General features: G+C 36.0%; 1 long non-coding RNA gene across 5 annotated transcripts in view; it reads right to left on the reverse strand.

The window, feature by feature from the left end:
• Positions 1 to 22600, reverse strand: part of LOC122428703 — a 242651-nt gene that overhangs the window by 28380 nt on the left and 191671 nt on the right. The window contains exon 1 of one of the 5 annotated variants that reach the window (XR_006265799.1): positions 17808 to 21290. The exons of the other annotated variants lie outside the window; for them this stretch is intronic. This is a non-coding gene — a long non-coding RNA (uncharacterized LOC122428703). Of the gene's footprint in view, positions 1 to 17807; positions 21291 to 22600 lie in introns of those variants that run through there. 5 annotated transcript variants of the gene reach the window in all.

Consider the following 22600-nt stretch of genomic DNA (forward strand, 5'->3'; position numbering starts at 1 on the left):
TTTCCACACCATCTCCAGCATTTATTGTAGTTTTTTTGATGATGGCCTTCTGACTGATGTGAGGTGGTATCCCATTGCATTTTTGATTTGCATTTCTCTAATAATTACAATGTTGATCACCTTCTTATGTGCCTATTTGCCATCTATATGTCTTCTCTGAAGAACTGTCTATTTACGTCTTCTACCCATTTTTTGAATAGGTCATTAGTTGTTAAACTGTATGAGCTGTTTGCATTTTGTAGACATTAAGCCCTTGTTAGTCACATTGTTTGCAAATGTTTTCTCCCAGTAAATAGGCTGTCTTTCAGTTTGTTTATGGTTTCCTTTGCTACACAAAAGGTTTTAAGTTTGATTAGGTCTTAACTGTTCAATCTTGCTTTTATTTTTCCTTGCCTTGGGAGACTCACCTAAGAAAGCATTACTACAATTTATATCAGAGAATGTTTTGCCTATGTTCTCTTCTAGAAGCTTTATGGTATCATCTCATATTTAAGTATTTAAGCCATTTTTAGTTTATTTTTGGGTATGAAGTGAGGCAGTGTTCTAACCTCATTGATTTAGGTGTGGCTTTTCAGCTTTCACAATACCACTTGCTGAATCTGTCTTTCCTTGACTAGATTCTTATCCCCTTTGTCAAAGATTAATTGACTGTAGGTGTGTGGGTGCATTTCCAGAATTTCTGTCTTGTTTCACTAACCTACATGTAGAGGGCTAGGCTTCCAGCATTGCTCTTTTTCCTCAGAATTGTTTTGGCAATTCTGGGTCTTACAGGGTTTCATATAAATTTTAGAATTATTTGTTAAGTTCTATGAAAATGTCATGGGTATTTTGATAGGGATCACATTAACTCTATAGATTTCTTCATGTGGTATGGCCATTTTAAAAATATTAATTCTCCCAATCCAAGAGCAAGGGATATCTTTCCATTTTTTTGGAATCATCTTCAATTTCCTTTATCACCATTTTATGGTTCTTAGCATAAAGGTCTTTTACCTCATTTGTAAGGCTTTCCCCCTAACTATTTTATCTTTTTAATATACAATTTCAAATGGGATTTTTTTTTTTTTACTTTTGTTTTCTGGTATTTAGTTGATGCTGTGTTGTTGTTCAGTCACTAAGTCGTGTCTGATTCTTTTCAAAACCCCGTGGAGTGTAGCACACCAGGCTTTCCTGCCCTTTACTACTTCCCAGAGTTTGTTCAAACTCATGTCCATTGAATTGGTGATGCCATCCAACCATTCCATCCTCTGTCATCCCCTTCTTCTCCTGCCCTCAATCTTCCCCAGCACCAGGGTCTTTTCCAATAGGTTGGCTCTTCACATCAGATGACCAAATATTGGACCTTCAGCCTCAGCATCAGTCCTTCCAATGAATATTCAGAGTTGACTTCCTTTAGGATTGATTGGTTTGATCTCCTTGCAGTCCAAGGGACTTTCAAGAGTCTTCTCCAGCACCCCAGTTTGAAAGCATCAATTCTTCTGCATTCAGACTTCTTTATAGTCCAACTCTCACATCCATAGGCATGACTACTGGAAAAACCATAGCTTTGACTAGATGGACTTTATCAGCAAAGTGATGTCTTTGCTTTTTAATATGCTATATAGTTTTGTTTTAGCTTTCCTTCCAAGGAGCAAACGTCTTTTAATTTCAAGATTACCGGGAGAAATATCAATAACCTCAGATATACAGATGACACCACCCTTATGGCAGAAAGCGAGGAAGAACTAAAGAGCCTCTTGATGAAAGTAAAAGAAGAGAATGAAAAAGTTGGATTAAAACTCAACATTCAGAAAACTAAGATTATGGCATCCAGCTCCATCACTTCATGGCAAATAGACGGGGAAACAGTGGAAACAGTGACAGACTATTTTCTTGGGCTGCAAAATCACTGCAGATGGTGATTGCAGCCATGAAATTAAAAAATGCTTGTTCCTTGGAAGGAAAGTTATGACCAACCTAGACAGCATATTGAAAAGCAGAGACATTACTTTGCCAACAAAGGTCTGTCTAGTCAAAGCTGTGGTTTTTCCAGTAGTCATGTATGGATGTGAGAGTTGGACTATAAAGAGAGCTGGGCGCTGAAGAATTGATGCTTTTGAATCACGGTGTTGGAGAAGACTCTTGAGAGTCCCTTGGACTGCAAGAAGATCCAACCAGTCAATATGAAAGGAAATCTGAAAGGAAACCAGTCCTGAATATTCATTGGAAGGGCCGATGCTGAAGCTGAAGCTCCAGTACTTTGGCCACCTAATGAGAAGAATTGACTCATTTGAAAAGACCATGATGTTGACAAAGATTGAAGACAGGAGGAGAAGAGGATGACAGAGGATGAGATGGTTGGATGGAATCACTGACCTGATGAACATGGGTTTGAGCAAGCTCCAGGAGTTGGTGATGGACAGGGAAGCCTGGCATGCTGCAGGCCATGGGGTCAGAAAGAGTCAGACACGACTGAGTGACTGAACTGAACTGAACTGAACTGAACCAGGGCTTCCCAGGTGTCAGTAGTGGTAAATAACCCACCTACCAATGCAGGAGACATAAGAGACACAGGTTTGATCCCTGGGTCAGGAAGATCCCCTGGAGAAGAGCATGTCAACCCACTCCTGTGTTCTTGCCTGAACAGAGGAGCCTGGTGGGTCTGTAGGGTCACGAAGAATCAGACACAACTGAAGTGACTTAGCATGCATGCATGCTATCGTAATACCTATAACAGTTTCCACAAAAATAAAATATACAATACTAAAATTTATGAGGAACCACAAAAGACCTAGAATTACCAAAACAATCATGAGAAAAATTAAAAGCTGGAAACAGCATACTCCATGACTTCAGACTATAGAACAAAAGTATAGTAATCAAAACAGCTGGTGCTGGCCCAAAACAGACACATGAATCGATGGAACAGGACAGAGAGCCCAGAAGCTACCCCACACACTACGGTCAATTAATCCACATCAAAGAAGGCAAAAATATACAATGGAGAAAGAACACCCTTTTCCATAAGGGATGCTGGAAAAACTGGACAGCTACATGTTAAGAAATGAAATTTGAACATTTTCACATATCATATAAAGAATAAACCCACAATGGAGTAAAGATCTAAGTATAAGGCCAGAAATTTCCTAAAAGAGAACATAGGCAGAAAACTCTTTGACATAAACCACAGCAATAATTTTTTTTTGGATCTGTCTCTTAAGGCAAAATAAACAAACAAATGAGACCTAATTAAACTTAAAAGCTTATGCACAGCACAGAAAAATATCAAAAAAAAAAAAAAGAAAGAAAAGACAACCTACTAAATGGCAGAAAATATTTGTAAATGATATAACTGATCAGGGGTTAATATATAAAACATACAAACAGCTAATACAACTCAATATAAAAGAAAACCAGAATAAAAATGGGGAGAGGACTTGAACAGGTTATTTTTCCAAAGGAGACATATGGATAGATAACAGGCACATGAAAGATTCTCAACAATGCCATTTATCAGAGAATTATAAATCAAAGCCGAATGAAATATCATCCCACACCTTCCCAAATGTCTATCACCAAAAAGACCAGAAAATAACGAATGTTGGCAAAGATGTGGAGGAAAGAGAACTCTAGTACACTATTGGTGGAAAAATAAATTGGTGCAGCTACATTAGAAAACAGTATAGAGCTTCCTCAAAGAACTAAAATTAGAATCACCATATAACCCAGCAATTCCAATCCTGGTTAGACATCAAAGAAAACAAGAACATTAATTCATAAAGATACATACACTCTAATGTTCTCAGCAACATTATTATAATAGTCAAGATATGGAGGCAACATAAATGTTCATCATTAGACACAATGCATGTGTGTGCGCACAGTGGACTATCACTCAGTCACAAAAAAATAGTGAAATTCTGCAACATGGTTGGACCTAGAGGGTATTATGCTTAATAAAATAAGACAGACAAATACTCTATGAAATCACTTATATATGCAATTTAAAAAGTAAAACAAATGAATATAACAAAACAGAAATAAACTCACCTATATAGAGGGCAAATTAGTGGTGACCAGTGAGGAAAAAGAACTGGGGAGGGATGAGACAGGGTAGGAGACTAAGAGATCCAAACTATTACATATAAAATAAGTAAATAACAAGGGTATATTGCTTCCAGGGAAACAAAGCCATTATTCTGTAATAATAATTTTAACTGGAGTATAATATATAAAAATGCTGAATCACTATGATGTACACCTGAAACTAATGCAATATTGTAAATCAACTATACTTCAATTAAAAATAAACTAACAGAGACAGGCAAAAAAACATTGTCAAAGTAGTCAGAATTGTCTAAAGTTTTGCTTTAATTATTGAAGTTGGGATTCCTGTGGTTTTTTAAAAAGTGCTTTAAATGGGCATTTTCAATGAAAAGAATTCTTTTGGCATTTTCTGTTATTTGTTTTATAAGGTTGCCATATCTAAAGTATGAAATACTTACTTTCTTTATTCTCTAGGAAATTTTAGTTTCTTTATATTTGATTTATGTATACCTTATTAGCTTCTACAAACCAATCAATATAGAACTCCTTAATTTATGAAATCTTTAAATCTAGTTTATTTATTTTTCAAGAAGAGACTATTCCTAACACAAAATAAAGGATAATAACTTTTTGCAATTACAGACACATAGACACACAGCTTGTGGCTTTAGTTCTACACCCTTAGTCATTGATTAAAATAAACATGGCAAACAAAAGTGCTCACAAATGTGGATCTCAGAATGCTATTTATCTTTTCAGTGGAAGGCTGATGTATTCTTGAATAAAACAAACAGAATATTCTGTCATCCCTCACCCAACAGGATAGGTTTCTGTCTCTACAAGACCAACTAATAGACCCACAAAACCAAATTCACATACATTAATGGCAAATGAAGAATAACTTCCAGGTTGTAAGAAACCAGAAACAGAAATAATACAAAGGCACAGAATCAGGGGTGCAAGGAGAAACAAAGAGTCAATGAAGGTAAAATCCTATTGCTCCTTGGGATCTGCTTCAGGAGCCAAGAAAATATGTTTATTTTCGGGCTGAGCGTTAGTAACTCAGTTATACCTGACTCTTTACAACTGCATGGACTGTAGCCCACCAGGCTCCTCTGTCCATGGAATTCTCCAGGCATGAATACTGGAATGGGTTTCCATTTCCTTCTCCAGAGAATCTTTCCAAGGCAAGGATCAAACCCACGTCTCTGCATTGCAGGCAGATTCTTTACCATCTGAGCCACCAGGTAGTTTAAAGGGCTCTGGAATGCGTACTTACTTGGAAATCTTTAGTACAATCTCCAAAAAAAATCAAAGTATGATTTTCAAAATTTAGAAACATAAATTAGAATAAACAAGAAAATATGTTTAAAAATATGTTATTGATGAAGAAGCCAAGAAACTATAAATTCATTAATTCTATATGAAAAAAAAAATTCAGTGATGTCTAAACACAGATCTCCTAAAAAGCATTATTATAGCTTTGCCAAATCCAATCTCTAAGCAGGTTTATCTTCCTCTTTGACCATCTCAATGAATGCTCTACTGGCTCAGACATCCACTGCTATCTACTGTCTTAATGTCACAAGCCATTTTACCCTGTCTACTGAAGTAGTCCCTATCCATGCTGAACTGCCTTTCTGGCTTATTCAAGTTATCTCCTGAAATACCTCTCATTGCTTTTGCTACTACTTTGGTTAGAAATTTTTATTTTAACTAACTCTACTTTTTTCAAAATTGTACATTCTTCTATTTTGCAAAATATCTAAATTTCTAAGAATGCATATAATGATATGGTATAAACACTCAGTTCCTTCTCCTTCTTTGATTTTTATATATCAAAAGTAGAAACAAAATTCAGATCCAGTCTCTGAACTCAATTTCTGATGGACCAACACAAAAATTTATTCAAATATATTCAAAATTTATTCGTGAAAGAACAAAGACTTCATGAGCGAGCCTCTTTTATCAGGTGTCTACTTTGATGAAAAATAACCCATGCATGATGACTTGTCTTCCTTCCATCAGTCTTATAGTGACAAATCAGAGAAACACTTTGGCAACTACAAAAAAGAACAAATATTGAAGCAGGAGTATTTCAGACTTTTTCTCTGTTAGTTGATTCGGGAATTACATTATACTCTATAAATAACAAAGCACTCTACAACTTACTCTAAAATTTTTTCTGATTTAAAGTTTCTGACACAGCATGATATGGTTGATTGTTCCAATGAATTTTCCCCCTTAGTTGAGAAAAACTGCACAACAATAATTACCTAATTAAGATTTGCATAATTATGATTACTAAATTCCAAGAGAACTGTTGTGCTAACAATGTAACAACTTATCTCAGGCCAATTAAATTGTGTTTCTTTTCTACTTTAATTTATTTTAATCTAAAAGAGCAATAAACAGGATATGTCTAGCTGATGATTTAATTAACTACTGTATATTAAGAAGTTAGAAACTGTTATGATGATGGAAACCTCAATGCCCTTCAAGGCTGGAATCTTCATTCCTTATTTCCCAAAAAATTTAGGATTTTCACCACTTTTGCAAGTAAGGCTAAATACCAAAGTAAGATTACACATAAAAATTTTAATGATTCAGAATATTTATAATAATAACTGAGAATGGAGGAAAAAACAGGACAAAAATAACTTTTAGCGAAATGCAAAGGATTATCTTAATGTCTTTGAAAGTCATATTGGAAAACTGGAAAACAAAGTTGAAACCCCATTTTCTTTCTGTAATGGACAAACACATTTGAGGGCATAGAAAACAGGATCAAAGAGAAGGTGTGAGACAGATTTTGTTCAAGGTCTTTGATTTATATAGTTTGAAAACATCTCTAAGACTATTCTTGAAGACAACAGTAAGAGAAAAAAGATGTGAAAATTTTCAGTGTGTTTCAGTCCAAAATTAAAGGTACCATCCAGCACAATTAGAAAAGAAGAAAAACTCCAGAGAAATTTAGAACTAGAGTGGCCTGATTATGATAAAATTCAGAAATTCTTATTCTTTTTCTATGATGTTAGGTTAAAGAATGTATTGGTTTCAAAGCTGTCAGATAAGTGATCACACAATCATTCATGTTTTATGATAGAGATTCACAGTCTGAGAAACTCAATATCTACAGCTATTCACTCTTGGTTCAATATTCAGTTCTTTTTCACAAATGTGATTTCCGATCACATTTAAGCATCTAATTCTTCATTCATCCATTTTTACATCTTTCTTCATATACCAGTTAATCCTCTTTTGAGATAAGTTGGCATAATTCGATATTTCCTTTCCCTTTAAGAATTTTCAACCTCTATGTGATGATGTATTAAGCTTAAAAAGAAAAAAAAATTTTTTTTCTATTAACTGCAAGAGAATTGCACTTACTTTCTTTAGAACCATCAGTGTTTAGCATTTCAAGAGGATGATGGGTTCACACAGTTTTACAAACCTGTCATCCACGACATTTTAAAGAGATGTGTCCTGAGAAATTTCAAGCTATGAAAAAACTTTGATATTTAACCAAAATATCATCAAATGGAACCTGATCTAAGTTTTATTTTTTAAACTTCTCAGATATCTCTAAGCATTTATTTTCTATTTACTATCCCTCCAGACTAGTAATTCTTTTTTCCCCTTCCAAAACCTGTTTACATGCACAATACTCACAGGTCCAGTTATTTCAGATTTTGAAGATGGGCTGAAGACAGACTTGAGTCTATACACATTTGCTAAAATGGGCTAACACTAACTTTGTTGCTTTCTCACAACTGTTAAAAACAAATATGTGAGAACTGATGTCTTTGATTGTTACCACTGGAATCTAGCAAATGTTTACTGCCTCTCATAGAGAAACCCCACACCCACTTCTTGTCCCCTTGATATTCTGACTTAGAATACAACAAGAAAATGGAATACAGTCAGACTTCTGTATCCACAGTTTCCACATCCATGGATTCAACAAACTGTGGATGGAAAATATTCAAAAAAATTTTCAGAACATTCCAAAAAGAAAAACTTGGATTTGCTGCATACTAGCAATTATTTACATAGCATTTGCATTGTATTTACAACTATTTCCATACCATTTGCAATGTATCAGGAATTATAAGTAATCTAGAGATGATTTAAAGTATACAGGAGGATATGTGTAGGTTATACGAAAATACTACACCATATATCAGGAACCTGAGCATCCTCAGATGTTGGTCTGTGTGCTGTGCTTAGTCGCTCCGCTGTGTTTGACTCTTTGCAGCCCCATGGGCTGCAGCCCACCAGGTTCTGGTGATTCTCCAAGCAAGAACACTTGAGTGGGTTGTGAGAGTCCTGGAAACGACCCCCGTGGACAACAGGGGTTGCTGCATCAGGTGAAACAGGCATCCTTCCTGCTTTCCCGGGAAGAAACCTCTTTCACAGACATGTAAGCTGACTTTTAAAAACAGAAGTGACTTGCCCAACATTGGTAACGAAGATTTGATTAAAAATAAAATGTCTTTTCCTCTATGTAGCCTTTATTATTTCTTTCACTTTAAAGGCCCCTTAGTGAGACACAGATGTACAGAACAGACTTTTGGACTCTGTGGGAGAAGGCGAGGGTGGGATGTTTCCAGAGAACAGCATTGAAACAAGTATACTATCAAGGGTGAAACAGATCACCAGCCTAGGTTGGACGCATGAGACAAGTGCTCGGGGCTGGTGCACTGGGAAGACCCAGAGGGATGGGATGGGGAGAGAGGCGGGAGGGGGGGTTGGGATGGGGAACACACGTAAATCCATGGCTGATTCATGTCAGTGTATGGCAAAAACCACTACAATATTGTAAAGTAATTAGCCTCCAACTAATAAAAATAAATGGATAAGAAGGGAACAAAAAAAACAAAAATAAAGGCCCCTTAGTATCCTGTATTCCTTTCTATATATAGCTCTTTCCTACATTTACTTACAGTGACTTTCTCAAAACTCAGTTAACTCTTGCTTGTGTATTTATGAATAAAATTTTAAGACTGAATAATCTTTGTCTACAATGGAGTAGAATTATTAGGAATAATTACTTGTCAACTGGAAAAAAAATGTGCAACCTACAAACTGAGAATTATGTTTCACTCAATGGATTTTCTGAGGACTTGGGCCAGGAAGACAGCCTCTCAGATAGCTCTAAAGAACTCACAGAAGTAGGGGAGGTGCCTGGATAACAGGAGTTTTGCAACAAAAACCAGATAGTTGGAACATCAAAAGAGGACTTTTTTTTTTTAAGATTACTGTTAATTAAAAAACAGACTTCTTGAGTTAACAGACTCAGCACGTTTCTGTACATGGGCAGATAAAGAGACTGGACTTGTTGATATGCACCTTTACCACCTAGGCCCAGTATCCTGCTGTTTCCCACACTTGAGTCCACTCACCATTCCCCACGAGGGGCGAGGGGCGGCTGCAGTGGCTGATGGCCTGACGGCAGCCACATTCTTTGTTCGCTGATACGGCAGGCAATGTTCTGTGTCCACATATTTTAACATATATGAAGCATTTTTTTAAATGACCAGATAATAAAACATTTAATGTTACGTCACGTAGTTAAAATCCAGTAACCCACACTACTTTTTGCCATTTGCATTTACTTTTAAAGGTTTGCTTGTTAAGGCAGGAACTTCTGAGTGCTTACTGTAGTTCCCTTCCCCAAGGCAACATCTTATTTGTCAGGACCTCTGTATTTCTTTCTTGCCTCAAGGAAACAGTCTCACTCTGTGACTGTATAGAAAATTCTCTGATTAGAGAAAGGAAGCAAATAAATCATCTGCAAAACAGTTACAGAGTTTCAAGAATGATTACTCTTTTTGAACAGCTTTTATATTGGAGCATATTTTTGCAGCTTTTTGTTTTACATTTGGAACTTAATATCTCTCATTCTGAACTTCAAATCAAAGGAAATAGGGCACCAAAGAACACAGATGTTCAGAGCTTAGCAGTTTTAACATACAGACTATTTTCACACAATTTAGAACTCTGTCAAGCTCACGAAACTTAAAAGTCCAGTTTAAGAGGTGTATGGGCTTCCCTGGGGACTCAGACAGTAAAGCGTCTGCCTGCAATGCGGGAGACCCAGGTTCAGTCCCTGGGTTGGGAAGATCCCCTGGAGAAGGAAATGGCAACCCACTCCAGTACTCTTGCCTGGAGAATCCCATGGACTGAGGGGCCTGGTAGGCTACAGTCCATGGGGTCGCAGAGTCGGACACGACTGAGAGACTTCACTTCACTTTAAGACTTACAGAAAAGGGTACTACTGAAATGAAAATGCAAATACAGAACCTTAACTTTTTTCTAATCATTATAAGAATCAATGGAATCTTGTCTTATGAAAGGAAAGTCAAAACGGAGTATTGCCAAGAGAGTTCTCTAAAATGGAACCAGGAGGCCCCTGAGGAAGTGTGACTCATACAAGACTTTTGTGCCTGGATGGAATCAAACCTTTTGATAACTATCGTCCTAACAAAGGCATCCAGAATATCTGCCAGAAACTCAAGATACTTACCAGGGCCCGTACTCCAAAATCAATCATGATTATTACTAAAGACAAATATTTCCCAACTTGTGTCAGAGTCAATCACAATTATCACCAGGCGTCCTGGGTTCGGAAGATCCCCTGGAGAAAGGACAGGCTACCCACTCCAGTACTCTTGGACTTCCCTGGTAGCCCAGCCCATAAAGAATCTGCTTGCAGTGTGGGAGACCTGGATTGGATCCCCTGGGGCAGGAACAGCCCCTGGAGAAGGGAATGGCTACCCACTCCAGTATCCTTATCACAAAGAGTAGGACACGACTGAGCAACTACGCACACAATCTTAACCACCTTGTGGCTTTTTGTCTTTATAAGCCCCTGACTATTTCTCTTTCTAGGACAACGCTTTTTCCCCCAAAATTATAATCCTTAAGGCCCCAAATAAACTAGTTTCTTATTTTCAGCCCTCTACAATTAAATTCAGCAAGCACTTCATCCCCATTTTACAGGTAGTCATAATTACATAGTTGGCAATTCAAAATGAGGTTTGTCAGCTCTAAAAACAACATGGAATTTTATTTATACTTTATTGTATGAAAGTTCCTTGATAAAAACCATAGACGGTTAAATTTCTCAAGGTTAAAAATATCAAAAATATCAACCGACCAATGATACATTTGCATTAACACTTTATCTCAAGTAATATTAAAGATCATCCTGGCTGTTTTCCTCTCTGCCTCTCTTTTTAAGAAAACATGAGACTTTCCACTTAAGAGTGTTTCTATTTTTCATAGTGTATAAAAGTTACAATCCTTCATACACAATTAGTACTCCATAATATATTATAATGTGTTTCTTCTTTCACCAGATAATTAATGCATGCTTATTACAACCTCTATATGTCTGCCCTCACAATGCTTACAGTCTACTGCTGCTGATGGGCAGTTATGAAAGGGCATGAGAATAACAATGTACAAGCATACTACTGTTACAGGAGCCTTTAAGAAAATACACGTGACCTGAAGTCAGGGCCGAAAATGCTTCCTGGAAGAGCTGGAAAACTTAAAAGAAAATATTAGTTAGTTAGGTGTCAGGTGAGAAAAATATCTTTTAGACAGAAGAAATAGCATAAACTGCATACGGGAGCCTCAAGAGGAAAGACAGATGGTGGCAGAACGAGAGAGAAAGAGCCATTATTAGCGCCTGTAATGAAATAATACAGTGAGAGATGAGGCTAGAGAGAAAGCCAGTGAACTAAATATATAGTTTTTACCCCAAGTTTGAGCACGTGGTTTCATCTCTATCCTACATCATTGAGAAGTCACTGGAGGGTTTTAAATAGGAAAGTCATAGGCTACGATGTGGAGAACAAATTAGAAGGAAACAAACTTGGATAGGGTCCTTCCCTGGTGGCTCAGAGGCAAAGAATCCACCTGCCAATGCAGGAGACGTGGATTCAACACCAGGGTCAGGAAGATCCCCTAGAGAAGGAAATGGAAACCCACTCCAGTATTCTTGCCTGGCAAATTCCAAGGACAGAGGAGCCTGGTGGCCCATAGTCCATGGGGTTGCAAAGCAGTCAGAGGTGACTTAGTGACGAAACAACAACAACAAAACTTGGGAGTCTGTTGCCAAAATCTGAGAAAAAGACAAGGAGACCTAAAATGGGGAGTGGCTATTTATGTGGATCTTTATAGAGGAATTAAACAATGTAGTTTGTGGATTAATTGATAATGGGAAGTGAGGCAGACAAGGAAATCTAAGATAACCTGTCTTTGACTTGGGAAAGAGTGCATGGAGGTGACATTCACTAAGGATGCAAAATGATTTAACTTTGATGATACAAAAATGATTCCAATCTGAGATAGGCTATATTTGAGACGTGTCATTTGTGTGAAATTTCAATGTCAGAGTCAGAAATATAGACATATTTAGGAGTCACACAGAAGATGATCTAAATTGCCCAGGAGAAGATAGAGCAGAACCTGAAAAGAAGAAGAGAACCTGAAAAGACCCAGTAAGGAAAGAATAGGGGATAAAATCCTGGAAAGAAAATTGAAAAGAAATCACCAGTTATTTAAGAAATATAAATTAAGGCAGTATAGAGTCATGGAATTCAAGGAAAGCAATCTTTGATAGGCAAAATGATGGCCCCCAAAAATGTTCAGGTATTAATTCTCAGAAACTGTGAATATGATACCTTCACAAAGGGCAAAAGGAAATTTATAACTGTGATTAAGGATCCTGAGATGGGAAATTTTATTGGATTATTATCTGGGCAAACCCAATGCAATCACAAGGGTCCTTATAAAAGGGAAATAGAAGCATCAGAGTCAGAGAAGGAGATATGAAGAGGGAGAGGTGATAAAGAGAGATGAGCCAAGGATTACTAAAGACCTGCAGAAGCTGGAAGACGCCAGGAAATGGATTCTCCCCTAGAGAAAGGGAATGTGGTCCTGCAGATTCATTTCATACTTATGGCCTCTAAGACTATAAAATAATAAATTTACATTGTTATAAGCCACTAATTTTGTGGTAATCTGTTACAACATGAATGGGAAACTAATGCACTATGTGTTGAATTTTGAAATATAGAATTCATTGATGGCTTTTGAAAGAAGGGTATTCTTCAGCAGAAAAGTTGTGGGATTGCAGTGTTTTGAGTGATTTAAAAGAGTGAAAGTTTTTGTTGTTATTGTTTTTTGGTCTTTAATTAGGTCTCTGCCCTTGATGTTTCAGATGGCTTGCTTCTCCTGCTCCAAGTCTGGGACATAAAAGGAAAGAAGGAACCCAAGAAATTCATCACTATATTGTTTCTCGGGTCTCAAAATTCCTGGGAGTCTGCCTTCCGCCTTCTATGTTTCAGAGTTCTCTTATGTTTGTTTAATATATAATGTTCAGTGTTTTTATTAATAGCTGTACTGGGCTTCCCTGGTGACTCAGTGGTAAAGAATCTGCCTGTCAATGCAGGAAACAAGGTTCAATTCTTGGGTTAGAAAGATCCCTTGGAGAAAGAAATAGCAACCCACTCCAGTATTCTTGTCTGAGAAATCCCACGGACAGAAGGAGACTGGCAAACTACAGTGACTATGGAGTCACAAAGAGTCAGACATACTTAGCGACCGAACAACAGCAAAAATCAAAAGGAGTAGGGGCAAAATATCCCAGAATGATTTTTTAATTTTAATTTTTAAATTCTTCTTTATTTTCATTTTCCAAAATTTCTCTACTGAACGTGAATTGCTTGTGTTTCAAATAAATGCATTTTTACAAACAAATGCCTAGAATGTCACTCTATATGTCACATAGCAATCTACATACAAAGTTAAACTTATTTTGCAAAAATTAATGAATTTGAAAAGATTTAAAATAGACAAATATAATGAATATCCCCAATCCTATATAATATTTACTCATCAGTGACACAACCTTTCAAATAGCATTTTCTAAAATATATTCTGTATAATGTGATTTACAAAATGCTTAGCAACTTGTATGGAACAGACAAAAACTATTAAGATTGCCCAAGAGTTGGAAAGGATTGGCAAGCGCAACACAGTGGGCATGTAAATATTTAAATCCCAAGAAAAATTGTTTCATGGCTAAACTGCTTTGGAAAAATATTATTTCTTCCCCTTGGGAGTTCTTATCAGGGAAATATATATATATATATATATCAACATCATTAAATGCAGACTTTTATCATAAAATTATTTTGTCATGAAAAATTTTTTTCTGACAACACCTATTCACCGTTGGTAGAATATGCTCTCTCAAGTGCTTTTATGCTAAACTATTATTCTGTTGAGCCATTTCCTATCCATATCTTTTTCTACCAGTTGATAATTATTGCCACTCCAATAGAATGCATTCTGTAAGATGACTTATTCTGTAGCCTCGTCTGTTTAAGAAAAGTGACACATCTGAAATTAAATCATATGAGATATCAACATTTCCCTGGCCTGATGGATACAGTTATTTGCTAGATGCATATCAGCAATAAATAAAAGCAGTATATTAGAAAAAAAAGTGATAAAGGTGAAAGGGATCGGATAGAGCTAAAATCATGTATCAGTTTTCTGCAGTGTCATCTCTTATCGGCTAGTAGAAGCTCTTTGCTGAAAATTTTGCAGTCGATCTTGGCTCAGATGGAAGCTACAAAGTTTAACTAGTGACTCCTGCCATGACCACAAGAGGAATAAGTAAGTGAAGATCTGTATGCCAAGTACAGTAGTTTCTGTCTTTTTATGAACTAAAGCTGAGTGAGAATTACATTGCATGTTGATCTAACTCCTCTTTCATATTTGAAGTGACGTTTTGTTTTCAGAAAGAAAACACCATTTAGAAACTTCCTCAATCCCTTGGCTATTGAAATTGAGATGAGAACCTACTTCTGCCTGGCAATAAAATCATTTTTGCTTTCACTACACCATATTGCAGTATTTAGATAACATCCAAAATAAAATTATCCAAGGATGTATAATGAGATACCTCTAGAGGTAATCACATTGAAAAAGAACATTTGAGAATATTTTTTAAAGTAGTATGCAATTTAAACTTTTACTAAACAGAGCAAGTACAGTCAATTAATTTTCATCACTTTCAAAATAATTTTATTAGTATCATAAAATTAAGCATTAAAGATTGCCATAAAATGGTTTATCTATGTCCCAGGATATACATATTTAAATCAACTATAACTAAATCCAAATACCTTCACAGAAATTAAGAAAATACTTCTGTGAACAGAAAATGGAAGAAGAACATCAAGTGGCAAATAGCTCTTAAGCTGCAGGCCTCCTTGCTCTGAGTCCAGAAGCAGGAACAAGCACCAGGGAATGAACATGGTGAAGGGAAGAAGGGAAAACTCAACCGGAGTAACCGCTTAGAAACGAGCCAGGACTGGCCTTCCTGGTGCCTAAGAGGAGGCAGGCAAACTGTTCCAGAAAATGTAACTGGCAAGATCCTATGGGGCCTTCCCCAGACAGACTACCCCCCCCCATATCCTCTGCTTTAGCTCCTCTCTGAAGGACCCAGATAATAGTAACTCATGCATATTTCCTGAGTTTTTCAGAGGCTAAAGACCACCACAAAACGGAAGAAATTAACTACAATATTTGATGATTATAAACACATTGCCCCCAGGACTTAATGGGGTCTAAGGATTGATGTTAACTGCCCTGTTAGCTCAAGATCAAAACAGTCAGAGAACTATGCACAAAATGCTCACATATCCTAAGAGGCCCCCTTCCCTCACCTGGCCTTTAAAAATGCTTTGCTGAAACTCTTTGGAGATATCAGGGGTTTAGGGGGCATGAACCCCCCACCCTATTTTCCTTGCTTGGCTCTGCAATAAACACTTCTCTGTTCCAGGTGTGGGGTAGGGCAGGAGGTGGAAGGAGGTTCAAGAGGGAAGAGACATGTGTATACCTATGGCTGATTCACGCTGATGTATGGCAGAAACCAATAAGTATTGTAAAGCAATTATCCCCCAATGAAAAATAAACAAACTTGAAAAAAGAAACTATTTCTCTGTTCCTAACTCTGACGTTTCGGTATTGTCGGACCTCACTGTACATCAAGCACATGCTCTCATGTATGTGGGGACAGTTCACATAAAACTACCAACTTAAGAAGGAAGGCCATGGCTTCAAAACTGGATCCTCAGCCAAGTCACACTGGACAGGGCGCATTGTCTGTGAAACTCTCCAAAAGCCCTCACAGAAAAAAAAAAAAAATGAACTGCTGGAGTAAGACCCCCTTTGTGGAAAAGGGTCCAGGAGCCACATGGTGGCGGCCACAAGACTACTAGCGCCAAGAAGAGCAAAGAGAGGAAAACAATATCTCATGGAAGACAGGGCGCGAAGTAAAACCCACAATATGTGAAGGTGACTAACGCTACAAACAACCGAACAAACCAAAGCAAAACAAATACTTCTTCAAAAATATGTCATAAAACATGTGCAGGTAGAAATGAAAATTGACTAATCAACATTTTTTAATAATTGACAAGATAGTCACTGAAATTAAAACTTGATAGGTCAGATATAATATTTTGAGTTAATAAATTACTAAATTAGAAGAGAGTGATATTCACTATGAACACGGGCCGAGGGTAAAATACATTAAAAAAAAAAAGAAAAGAAAGAAAAACAATGGGAGGAAGAAAGGGAGGAGAGAAACTTTCTAGACATGGAAAATAATTGAGAGTCTCCAAGACAGGTTGAAAAGGAATTTATCCACCCCTCAAAAAAAGGTGAAAGAGAAGCAATATTAGAGATATCATGGCTGATTGTTTTTTCCCAAAATGAAGAAAGGAAAGAGACCTCAAATCAAAAGGACTTCCAATTACCAAACTAGAATTTAAGACTACCAATTTGAAATGGCATAAAAGAATACAAATTTTAAAAGTTACCATAAAGAAAAGATGGTTATTCACCAAGGAATAATAATTGCATTAGCAGGAGAATTTTCATTAGCAAAAACGAAATGCTAGGAAGTAAGTGACATGACAGCTGCAAAGAGCTGGAGGAATTCTACACTAGTTCAACCATCCTCCAGAATGAGTGTGAGCGTTCTCCATGGGGCAGTGTGGCAGACGAAATTGTCTGAGAGATTCTTCTACAATAAATAAACTAGATAATGGACAACAGAGTTCTCCATGCATGCAGTACTCACAAGAAGCAGGGAAGCCCGTCATCCCTCCCTCAGAAGGAGCAAACTGAGTTGGATGTGAGAGCAGTGAGAGGTGAATAAACAAGCTAAGTGGCAGAATAAACATAGCCAAAGAGACATTAGTAAAGGTGTATCTGAAAATTCTCCACAACAAAAAGAAATAGAAAGGGACAGAAAATGTAAAAATGAAATATATACAGGCATACCCTGTTTTAATGTGCTCTCCTTTACTGTGCTTCACAGATATTGCATTTTTTACAAATTGAAGATTTGTGACAACCTTGCATCGAGCAAATCTATGGGCATCATGTTTCTAAAAGCATTTGCTCACTTCATATCTCTGTGTCACGTTTTTGTAATTCTGGCAAAATTTCAAGCTTTTTCATTATCATTTTTTGCATCACAGTGAATTGTAGTCAGTGATCTTTAATAGTACTATTGCAAAAATGATTACAATTTGTTGAAGGCTCAGATGATGGTTAGCATTTTTTAACAATATTTTTAATTAAGGTATGTACATTGGTTTTTTCCAGATATAATGCTATCGTACACTTAACAGACTACAGTGTAGTGTAAACTTTTGGAAAACCAGAAAAATTATGTTACTCACTTTATTGTGGAGGTCTGGAGTTGAACGTGCAAAATCTCTGAGGTGATGAGGTTTACCTGGACAGGGAGGATGGAGTGAAAAGATCCAATAAATTCTAACTAGAGTCTTAATGAAACTGAGCAGGACCCTGTGGAGATCTTCCCAAGGACACAACCCTCCTGTGTCCCCTGCCTCTTGTTTGTAGAAAATTTTTAACTTCCTAGGCCTTTTCCAAGTTATAAAGAGCAAATAATTTAATCACAGAAATGAGTAAACATAGAAATAAAGGAAAACAGTCAAGCAAGACAAAATAATAATAGTTTAGCCATAAAACAAATCAAGGGCCTTTAGTTCCTCTTCAAAGGCTACAGATAATATCCTGAGCCATATCCTTGAGTTGTTTTGCAGAGACTAAAATTCTCATCAGCTGGAAGAAGTTAACTGCTGACTACTAGCATGTAGATCTGAAAGGTTGGAACAGAAGGTTGATGACTGAGATTCCTGAAACATCACCCAGTTACTTCACCACCAACCAATCAGAAGGGTGTCCAAGAACTGAAAACTCTTATGATGAAGTTCAAAGTCTAAAATTACCATAAACATTGATTAATAACTAAAAAGAAAAAATCCCAGGTCCGGGTGATTTACCATGCAAGTTCTATTATGCTTTCTAATATGTTTCTAATATGCATTCTAAATCTATCTAATCTTACATAAAGTCTTCCATATTGTGGAAAAAAGGAGGGGTGCTTACTGCCCAAATTAGTGAGACCAGTATACTGGTCTGGAAGTTTCTCCTTGACATAGAGATTCAGTAAATATTGTTTAAAAAAAAAAACAATTTATATACACAGAGACGATAATTCTGGACAAAATACTAGCAGTCAAAATCAAACAATGGATAAGCTCTATAATCTACTAAGAACAATTTAGATCTATCCCAAATTCAAGAATGACTGAACATTATAAATAAAATTACAGAAAAGGAAAAACATGATCATATCAATACAGAAAAACAGCATTTGAGAAAAAAAATAGACACTGATTCAGGATAAAAACTCTTAGCAACAGCAAAAGAAATGAACTTAACCTGTTAAGTCTAACAAAAGCATATTGCAAATGTTATTGTTAAGAGTGACATTTAAGAGATCTTTTTCAAAGTCAAACATTTGACAAAGATTCAACTGCTTTAGTTCAACATTTAGTGAGAATGTCTAGCTGGCAGCATCAGGCTTGAAAACAAATGAGTAGCTGGGATTTGAAAGAAAGAGGCAAAATTCATTAGTCATAGATAATTTAATCAAGAAAACTTAAAAAAAACTATCCAAAATTTGTAGGAATTGATGAGAAAAGAGCCACATGGTTTGTTATAAGATTAATATTAAAAAATCATTCTTATAACCCATGAACAAACAGGAAAGAGGCTTGCTTGTAAACATAACATTTTATAAAATGTAAAAATAGCACAACAGCAGCAAATACTGTAAGGTTCCTAGAATATATCTAACAAACATTGTTCCATGACCCACAGAGAAAAAATTATAAAAGTACAAAAAACATTACAGATGATAAACTGATGAAAACATACACAGTGTGTGCATGAACAGGCAGCTTTTAAAATGTCAATTCTCTCCCAATTGACGCAAAGATTCAATGCAATCTCAATAAAAATCACCATAAAATTTGCTGTAAATTTTGAGGTCAATTCTAAAATGTTCATAGAAGAGCAAAGAGCCAAGCATACCTAGAACACTCAAAGAAAAAGAAAGGCAGGCTTGCTCTCAGGAAAAATAGAGCTTATTATAATGTTAGATGAATTAGGACAATGGGATATAAGTTAAGAGAAAACCAAATTGCTTGATGGAATGAACTAGAGAGTCCAGAAGCAGATCCATATATAAATGGAAAAAACAAATGAGAGAGGTGGCATGTCACATCACTGGGGAAATGAGATTGCCTTCAGTTTACGGTGATGGTTTTCCACACACAATTTGCATGAATTCATGATTTAAATGTGAAAAGCTAAACTTCAGAGTCTTTGTAAGAAAATATAAAAGCATTTCTTTTCATCCTATAATTCAAAGATGATTTTAAGGCATTATGATATTAACTGTATAAAATTAAAATTTCACATTACTTCATAATGAATCAACCAAATGTATATGCATGGTAAAATATTCTTTAACCAATACAGTTGCTTCTGACATTACAAGGAAGGAAGTTTATAGACCATAATGAGCTGATTTCAAAACATTTTCAATAATAAATAATGTTATAGAGCAAATAAATTCAACAAATAAGATATTCTATGAACATTCAATAATTATCTCTAAAGAAAATAAAGCAATTTATTTAAGTGACATGTGTTTAAAATAATAAAGGACTAACATAAACTAGAACTGGTATTTTTCATTTTTTATTGTTGCTGTTCTGGCATCAAACATGTATTTTCTTTCCAGACCAAATTTTTCATCTCAAAAAACCTCAACTATGTAAGTAAAATCCACTTCAACCCCAAAACCATTCTTGCAAACAAGCCAAAATCAAAGCAAGAATAGGAGATAAATGATACCTACCCTCCTTCCATTGTATTCAAAGCATTTTCCTACACTATCAAATATTATTACTATGAGATTTGAATCTTCTTTTATATTAGCACAACTCCTGGAAATTCTGTCCATTCATTTAGATATCATGTTGGTTAAGGTAACTGAATTCCTTTGGTTTATTAAAACTCTCTTGGGTTATTCAAACCTCATTAATGACCAGAGTCATTAATGATAGATAGTGACATCCAGTTCATAAAAATAAGCCTAGATAGTATATGCACACATAATACTGTGGTCGTTGTTCAGTCACCAAGTCGTGTCTGACTCCTTGCGACCCCGGGTACCGCAGCAGGCCAGGCCAGGCTTCCCTGTCCCTCACCATTTCCCGGTACAAGTCAAGTAGTCAATTCTGCAGCACTCTTCTCAGCTAGCTCACATAATACTACACTGACTTTATGCTACACTGAAGTAGATTCTTTTGTTGCAAACTCATGAGTCACTAACATTAGGCGTCCAATCAGTTTTGTAAGCATTTGCAGAATATATACACTTGCAATTGTATCTTATTTGTTTTCGGCTTTTTTATCAGTCTTTCAAAAGCAGCATATGGTCACATAAATGCTGAATATTTGTTTTCAGACTATTTATTTAAAAAAAATACCAATGAGTGTGCTTAATTCAAAAGTGAGTTTTTAGAAATAATATTCTCAGCTCTAATGCATTTTAGTAACATAACCCACTTATGTCTCTCTGAAATTTTGCCATCTCATTACTTACACCAAAATCAATCTAAAAATATAGATGCAGCACTGATCGTTCTTCCAGCAGTGTTGACGAATATTTCACTGCCATTTGCAGCAGTGTGGATGGACCTAGAGAATATTATGCTTAGTGAACTAAGACAGAGAAAGAAAAACATTATATGGCATCACTTATACGTGAAATCTAAAAAATAATATGAATGAAAGTATATGCAAAACAGCCAAGACCCACAGACAGAGAAAACAAATGTGGTTATCAAAGGGGAAAGGGAAAGAGGGAGGGACAAATTAGGGGCATGGGTTTGACAAGTACAAACCGCTCTACATAAAATAGATGAGCAACAAGGATTTACTGTACAGCACAGGGAATTATACCCATTATCTTTTAACAACCTATAATGGAACATAATCTGCAAAATGCTGAATTACTATGCTGCATACCTAAAACTAACACAATATTGTAAATCAACTAAACTTCATTTTTTTCTTAAAAAAAGAGTAACTTTAGATCCACACAACTAAGATTTCAAAATGCTGGTTGTTGTAATCTCATGTGTACTTTGACTAATGATTTTCCAAATATTAAAAACCAAATGAGATTGATAAATTGGTGGCCATTTCAAAACCCACCCGTACGCCTATAAACCATCTGCCCAGCTTTGTCTTACAACAAGCAAAGTAGTCAATTCTGCAGGACTCTTCCCAACTAGATCACTAACTTCTCAAAGGCAGGACCATATTCTTCCCATTTTACTTTCCCTGAGTGCCTCATACCTAAATGCTCTACATATGATTAACTGGAAAAAAAAAAACTAAAATAGATATTAAAATTTTATTGTAACTTAACACAGTGCATAGAACCGACATTTGTGTAGAACTTTACTTCCATTCCTCTTCAATTTTTACATATGCAAATACACTAAATTTAATCCATTTAAAGAATACCCCTGAGTGCAAACAGATATTCTCTCAGGCACATTATGGCCACCATATAAAACATGTCTGTGGTTTTGTTTAAAGCATCCAAAAATAATATCTTGGAAGCAATTTTCCGTTTCTGTTTCTAAGATGAGTGCACAAAATATTTGATCAAGTGACTGGCCTTTCACAGAAGCCACAGAGGCATGGTTATGTATTGAACAATTACTTTTGACTAAAGGCTGTTTGGAGCTTTGAGACCTTTTTGAAACAAGTAAGCTTAGTATTTTAGGTTTCATTCTTTGTGGAAATAAAAATGCCTTCCCCCATTTAAAAATATAAATTTTGTTTCATTTGTTTCACATATTGAAGCAGTGCATTCAGAGTAAACGCTGTTACTGCATATTTGTACTGAGTGATAAGTCACTTGGGCTTTTATCAGCAGATCTGTGCTTGTGCAAATACCCATAAGTATAATCTAGTAGTAGTATTAGCTCATCTAAAAGGTATCCCTTCTTTTTAATTTCTAATATCTTCAAAATAAACACAGATACAGAAACTAGAGCCTGTAACACTCAAAAACATA

The sequence above is a fragment of the Cervus canadensis genome, chromosome 27 (assembly GCF_019320065.1).
Source record: "Cervus canadensis isolate Bull #8, Minnesota chromosome 27, ASM1932006v1, whole genome shotgun sequence".
NCBI classification, from domain to species: domain Eukaryota; kingdom Metazoa; phylum Chordata; class Mammalia; order Artiodactyla; family Cervidae; genus Cervus; species Cervus canadensis.